Source organism: Pteropus vampyrus, unplaced genomic scaffold (genome assembly GCF_000151845.1).
Source record: "Pteropus vampyrus isolate Shadow unplaced genomic scaffold, Pvam_2.0 Scaffold336, whole genome shotgun sequence".
NCBI lineage: Eukaryota > Metazoa > Chordata > Mammalia > Chiroptera > Pteropodidae > Pteropus > Pteropus vampyrus.
This window is the reverse complement of record NW_011889117.1, coordinates 2,491,527-2,498,789: the sequence shown is the minus strand read 5'-3', so window position 1 is coordinate 2,498,789 and position 7,263 is coordinate 2,491,527. Positions and strand designations below refer to the sequence as shown.

Below are 7,263 nucleotides of genomic sequence, written 5' to 3'. Positions count from 1 at the left end.
GATTTGAAGCAACAAAAGCAATTAAAGAGAAACATGAACAGAGTGAAAAATTCACAGCAAGTCCAGTCAAATGCTTAGAATAAAAAAAATAAACAATCAAAATGTCCATAGAGAAACAATTTTTAAAATTATGGGAAGTCTGTGTTATGTAATTCTAATCAGCCACTTAAAGTAGCTCTGTACTTACTGATATGAATAATTTGCTAAGCGAAAACAGGAAACTGCCCGCTACATACATAGTTATGGGGGGAGGGAGAAGATATTATAAAAATGCACAGAAAGGAAACCAGGGATAGAAATCAATCTGTTGACAGTAGTTCTCTCTGGAAAAGGGCCTGGACGAGGAAGACAGGTGGTACAGAGAAACTTCCACATTTTCTCTTTATACCTCAAGAACAATGAATATGCCTAGAATAAACCAGATCCTGGTTTCTAAATATAATTCTCCACTTAAAAGAAATAGGGCTTCTTGGAGAAAGAGCTGACTTCAGGGTTGGGTAAATGGAAGATGAGCTTAGAATATCTTGTGCCAAAAAGTAAATAAGTGTTCAAAGAATGATGAAGACGTAGGAACCAGTGTGAAGGGTTCCCACTTGCCAAATCTGGGACAAAAGGATATTAAAATAAGTAATGACTGAAACAGATTATAACCAATTGAATGAAGCAAGAATCCATGAGTTCATGTGGCTATAACTACAATAATTAAAAAAGAAGAGAAAGCTCTTCCTTACATTAGAATATAAACTAATAAATGTAGAAGGAATGATGAGAATTAGAAATCACCATTTGGCAGCCATCATAGGTAAAGTTGTTTCAGGCAAGATGTTTCAAAGGATGCTAAAACTGTAGGTGAAAGTTTAATAAAGAAACAAGATATTTACATAGCTTCAAAGTATCCTCTCACAAGAAATTTTTTAATTATAAAAGGAAAAATAATAGCCTTACAGTAGAGAAACCTAGTAAATACTACCTAAACCAAGTGATCAAAGTTAATACCACCAATAAATGAGACAAACAGAAATCATGTGCCTCCTAATACAATGCACATGAAAAGGATACAACGCTTACATGGTATTTCTGCTAAAAGTGAATAACCTAAAGTTAATCATGAGGGTATATCAAAAAACCTCAAATTGAGGAACATCATATTCTTCAGAAATGTCAAGGTCACAAAAGACTAAAAAAAAGACTAAAAAGGAGACTAAAGAAACATGACAATTAAATCCAATGTGTCAGCCAGGATACAACCAGAAAAAGAAAAATGTTTTTCTCACTTTTGCTTTAAAGAACATTATTACAATAACTGATAAAGTTTGAATAAAATTCTGAGTTTGATAATTATATTTTGGTAATATAAGAGAATGTCCTGTTTTTAGGGGTAAAGGTCTACAACTTATTTACAAACAATTCAGAAAAAAAATACTTTTAAAAACAGAATAACAAAGCAAACATGATAAACTGCTAACAAGTGGGGAATCTGGTTGAAGATATACACGCATACCTCATTTTATTGCATTTCGCTTTATTGTACTTCACAGATGTTGCATTTTTTACAAACTGAAGGCAAGATCTTCCACAAGTAAAAGGTTTAGGACTCACTTTATTGCGATACTTGCTTTATTTACTGTAACTGAACCCACAATATCTCCGAGGTATGTCTGTACAGAAGTTCTTTGTACTATTTTGCAACTTTTTTATAAGTCTGAAATTATTTCAAAATAAAAACTTCTTTAAAGTATATGCAGGAAAAAATATATATGCAGGAAAAATACTTTGAGGTCACAGAATATTCAAGTACAAGGAAAGCAATCCTGCCACTGCTATCCCCTAGATGGCAAATCTCGGCACTCAGCCCTCACAAAAATCGCTGAGCATTTATTCCACAAGATGGCAGAGCTTCCCCAAATGCCAGAGCTGTGTTTAGAGCAGCTAATCCTCTCTGCTCTGGAACAGAGTTGCCATCCCCAGCTCCTCCTCCTGCTGTCCAAGAGCCTCCTTCACACTGATTCCTCAGATCATGGCTCCATCCCAGGTTAGAAATTCCAAGACTGGCACCAGATCAGGACGGCACTTACTGAACAATGACTAACACAGAAACATCCTAACCTCCAGGGGCCTTGCTGGATGTTTCTGATAATACCGCCCTTCTTCCTGCTTACTTACGTAACACATTCCTGATGAATGAGTTCTCAACAACCTCCCTCTCTCCCAGGAATCTTTCTGGATCATCCTGTACTCAAAACTAAGCCCTATTCCAAAAGGAACACCAGGAACACCAGTTTACAAATCAAATTAAAGAATTCCAAAGGCACCGCCGTGTCTGGAGTACTGACATCACTTATAACACACACTGCTTTTCAAGTCTGGCCACCCTACCAATAAGCCTCTTACTCAGAGTGTACACAATGCTTTAACAAGTGCCCTCAAGAGCCGTGGGAGTTCTGCATTACATACTGTACAACTTCCCTAAAGGCAGGGACTGTGTTCATTTCACTCGATTTAGATAGCACCCAGCATCTCAAAAGATGGCATTAGGCACTCATGTGGTGGATGGGAGTCACAGACCCTGCACCACCAGCCATGAGGAAGTATACAGCTCTAAGTCATTCCTTTTTAGCCAAATATCAGGCTCTTTGTCTATAAAATAGGGAGAATAGTGAAAATTTAAAAATAACTTAAATGTTCAGCAGGGGAGAGTTAATTAAATTATGGAATACTCATACAATGAAATAAATTACATGCAACTGTGAAAGGGAATATGAACTGATGTGGAAAAATACCATAAATGAAAATGGCAAGCCATTGAGTAACACGAGAATATGATTTTATTATTATGTTTTTATAAAGCTGTATGTATACATGTATGTTTGTATATGCACAGAACCATGTCTGGAAGGATGGAAAGCCACACACCAAATTGTACCATGGTTCTTTCAAGAGTGAGAAGACAAAAAAAAAAAGTGAAAAGACGATAAAAGAACAACTTTTCGCATTTTTTTCTTTTATTTGGTTTTAATTTTTCCTAGCATGTATTGGTTTTGAAATTTATAAAAAAAATTAAAAATACCAACATGACTCCTTATGAAATACTTTTTAAAATAGGGGTCCCAGATGCCTTAATTCAGAGAGTAGTTGTGAAAATTCATCAAGAACTAGTACTTATAAAGTATTAGTATTCCTTAGTGTTCAGATTCTGAAAAATCAAATTTCATTTAAAAATCACATTAAACAAAAAACCTTTCATTTCCATCTCCTTATGACTCAAAAATGATGACCAAATGTAGACTTTGTAAGTCTACAAAGTCTGGGATGACTTTAAGTTCTGCCATGTTATGTTTTTCAATGAAGAAAATTAATGAGCAACTGATGTGGTTTAACTTTTAATACCTTAGAAAACATACTAAAAATACCTTTTCACACTAATTTTCAAAACACTTTATCTGGCCAAATGTGTTGAGTTTTTTTAATTCCCATATCCAACAGGAATCTTGGAAAAAGAATCACTGCATCAAAAAATAGGACTCACTTGAAATTGTTTGGAAAAAAATAGTTATCAAAATTATGAAAGATCTAGAAATAGTTAAATTGGGCAATGATCAATCAATAATGTTATTCACCATGTATCAGTTGGAAGTATCATGGACAATCTATTCTTATAAGTAAGTGCCTCCCTGAGGTCAAGGAGATAAGTTATTCATCTTTGTGTGTTTTCCTAACCCCCTCCAGTTTTCCACTCTCCCCTTCAAAGCTGTGTTACATAAAAAATGTTCAAATAATTGTTGAATGAATAACCCAATGAATTATATATTACTTACAACCTAATTGATGAAATAATAACTTTTCCAATAAATCTACTTGTTCTGGTTGGGTATAAAAGGTATTCGATAAGTCTACGGCCATGCCACCCTGAATGTGCCCGATCTCGTCTGATCTCAGAAGCTAAGCAGGGTCAGTCCTGGTTAGTACTTGGATGGGAGACCACCTTGGAATACCAGGTGCTATAGGTAGGCATTTAAAAAAAAAAAATCAAAAAAAGTATTCAATAAAATTACTGAATATGGAATGAAAGCTCAGAGGTGAGAGTGAATCTGCTGTGCAAAGAGGCTATTTGGCTAGAGCAGAGTCAGCAAGAAAGGAGAGAGAATGAAGAAAGACTAAGTTGGAGAGGTAGCAGGCAGCCAGAAGCAGCAGGCCCACTGTAGCCTGGTGTAAGGACCTGGGGTATTCATAACCAAATATCAAAAGTTCTGGGCAGTAGGAGACATAAATATTAGTTTAATTATTCTTGTACTTTTCTGGATTTCTTTTCAAATTTATGAATATAAAAAAGCAAGTTACCAAAATGGGTAAATGAATGAAGACAAGAACACTTCCATAAATGAGGTAAAAGGTACCAACAAAATCCCTGGTAAAGTTTAAATAAGGTCCTGATTTTGGTAATTATATTGTGGTAATATAAGAGAATGTCCTTGTTTCTAGGAAATATACATTGAAGTATTTAAGGGTAAAAGTCTGCAACTTATTTTCAAGCAATTTTAAAAAAATACTTTAATATACCTTAAAGCCACAGAAGAGCTAAGTAGGAGGAAAGCAACCTTATCAACGCAGAGAGCCAAGTGAACATTTCAGGGCTATTCCCCTATCCTGCAGACAAAGCATTTTCAGCAGCTCTATGAACTCACCAAAGCAAATGATCTCAGTTTGGCAGCAATGTACCTGGCTCAGCCTTAACCTATTTTAGAAAACTTGCAATTAAATCAGAAAGCACATCCGACAGTCTCAGAAAAGACCCTATGATTATGTTGTTGATGCTGCTCAGTGTCCATCTCCAAATGCCTAACTAATACTCACCCTTCAAGGCCCTGTGTGAATACCACCTTCTCCCACTCCTGCCCCCAAACCATTGACCTAAATATCGCCTCTCTCCTAAAGTCAGATCCAAATAGCATTTAATGAATACCAGGACCAAGAGAGCCTCATTCATCTTTTTCTACTCAACAGGTAGCAGAGCTCCTGGGAATATAAAAAGAACTATACAAGTGAGTCCTGAGTTCAAGTTCCATGCAGCAGGCAACCATTATCAATGTCAATATTCTCTTCCATAATTCTGTTCTAAGTATTTCTCATGACACCATCTTTCATTCACTCTCACATTACAGGTACAGGTAGTCTTATTCATTCCTCTGGACAGAAAGATCTAGGAGGGCATTTCTCATTCATCTCTCTAACCCCTAGAACAATAAACTCTCAACCAATTTTCCACCACGGCACATACCAGATGGCAGACCACAGGCAACACATCCTCTCAAACTTCAATGGCTATAACCCTATGACTCTCCTACTTAAGAAAGCGCAGAGAACACAAGTACATGAAAGATAAACCATTGTAGCATTAAACTAAATCTGATCTGGTTATTTTAAAAATAAATTGTTCATAATAAATTATTATAGACTTTACTCTTAAACTAATCTGGTTAAAGTAAATCACTTGTAAACTTTTGATACTTTGACAAATAACTTCCTATTCATTTTATAACTGAAAACACATCAATACTCCATGGGTTAGAATCATTAATCTAGACAACGTGGCAAAGTGTCCCATTTCTAATGAGTACTTAGTTTAAAAAAAAAAAAAAATTAGCCCACTAGGCCTGTACTTATGTTAGGTCTTCTCTCTTGTTTATTCTGCATTTCATGTAGAATATCCACGAATGAGACAGCTTAGAATAGAGTCTAGCACTTAGCAGGCACTCACTAAAATTTGTTGATTAAAATGAATGCATGGACTGCAGCCCAGATTTACAGAATAATCTGAGATCTCTGAACTTCTAAGGGCATCAACTCTAATTTCTGTTTTACAGCATAAACAAATGCCTACACAAATAAAACAATTCCGACTGTATTCTTCTCTAGCTTCTAAGTCATCAAAGCAAATCGCATAGAGCCCATTTTAAAAGTACAATAATGGGTTCTATGCTGCATTTTTTCAAGCTCAGGGTACTCTGACCTCTACCATTACTAAAAACTCTTTTGGAAAAAGGGCAGTGCTTCAGTTAGTTGTAGTGGTTTCAGCATTATTCCCTAGAAAATCCTCTGTGCAACCTAAAAAAACAAAAGAAGAAAGGAAATCTTACCATCACCCTTTCCCAAGACTTTACCTTTTGTGTCCTCTATACAAACCAGAGACACCGCTAAATTAACCAATACAAGAGATATTCAAAGTGTGTGTGTTTCAGAAAGAGGTAGCCCAAGACAACACAAAATATGTAAACTTCAAAATGGCACTGGATTTAGCCTCTAACCTAGTCTCCTCATTCATCTCATCTGCACACCATATTTCCTAGTGATGTAGGAATAATTCATAGCCATTTTCAAGTGATGTCTAACATAACGCCACCCTTAAGACAACATAATTAAGAGCTTAGTCTGTGGTGTTGTAAGGGGCATGGCTGTCATCTACAGCTTTCCTTGCCAAAACACACAACTGAGTTCTGAGAATAAATTTCCACCTCATTTGTACATCAACTCTAATAGTTATCCCCACGTGACAGAAAAGCAGGCTGGGAGGAGAAGAACCCTGCCAATGAGCAGAGGCTCAGCAGGAAAAGGGGCATCACTTGCACTCACAAGCCCATGAGGCTGAGGTACAACTCTCTGGACCCAGTGGAACAGAAGGCCAACCTAATGGCACCATGGATGAGCTAGGAGTGAATATTTAAGAACTTCCTGTTAGCTATTTTCAAAGAGCTGCTCTACTACAGTATTTACATTAACTATATGGCATCTTGTCAAGAAGAAAAAAAAAATCTACCTCTTCCCTCAAAATTGAAATTATATCCAAATAAAAGTAAACAATTGTGTAGACATACACACATTATGGTCTAAAAGTCTTATAAATGGTCGTATTAAAAGCAAAACCATTTAAATGTCACTAACCTTTAAAAATAAATAAAAAATGTCACCTACCGTTTAACAATGTAAAATTTTCTATGTATAATTTAAATTACTCTTAATATTTAGAATTTGCCTTTCCAGAAGAAAGACAAAGAATTTCAAATCTTACAGTCATTGTTAAATATATAAATTAGATTTACATTTGTATAACTCAAATGAGGATATAAATGTACAGATTTCATGACAGCTAATATCAAAAATAAAGTCACGAGTATGTAGTGTTAAAACACAGAATCACTAAATATTAGACTACCTTTTCTCCATTTGAAATAGTCTCATAGGAGATGTACTACACCTTTGCTCCTATTG

General features: G+C 35.6%; 1 protein-coding gene and 1 pseudogene across 5 annotated transcripts in view; one reads left to right on the top strand and one right to left on the bottom strand.

The window, feature by feature from the left end:
* Positions 1 to 7,263, bottom strand: part of PHF20 (PHD finger protein 20) — a 106,316-nt gene that overhangs the window by 43,048 nt on the left and 56,005 nt on the right. The gene's annotated exons all lie outside the window — the stretch shown is intronic.
* On the top strand, positions 3,889 to 4,007 carry LOC111730843 (annotated as a pseudogene).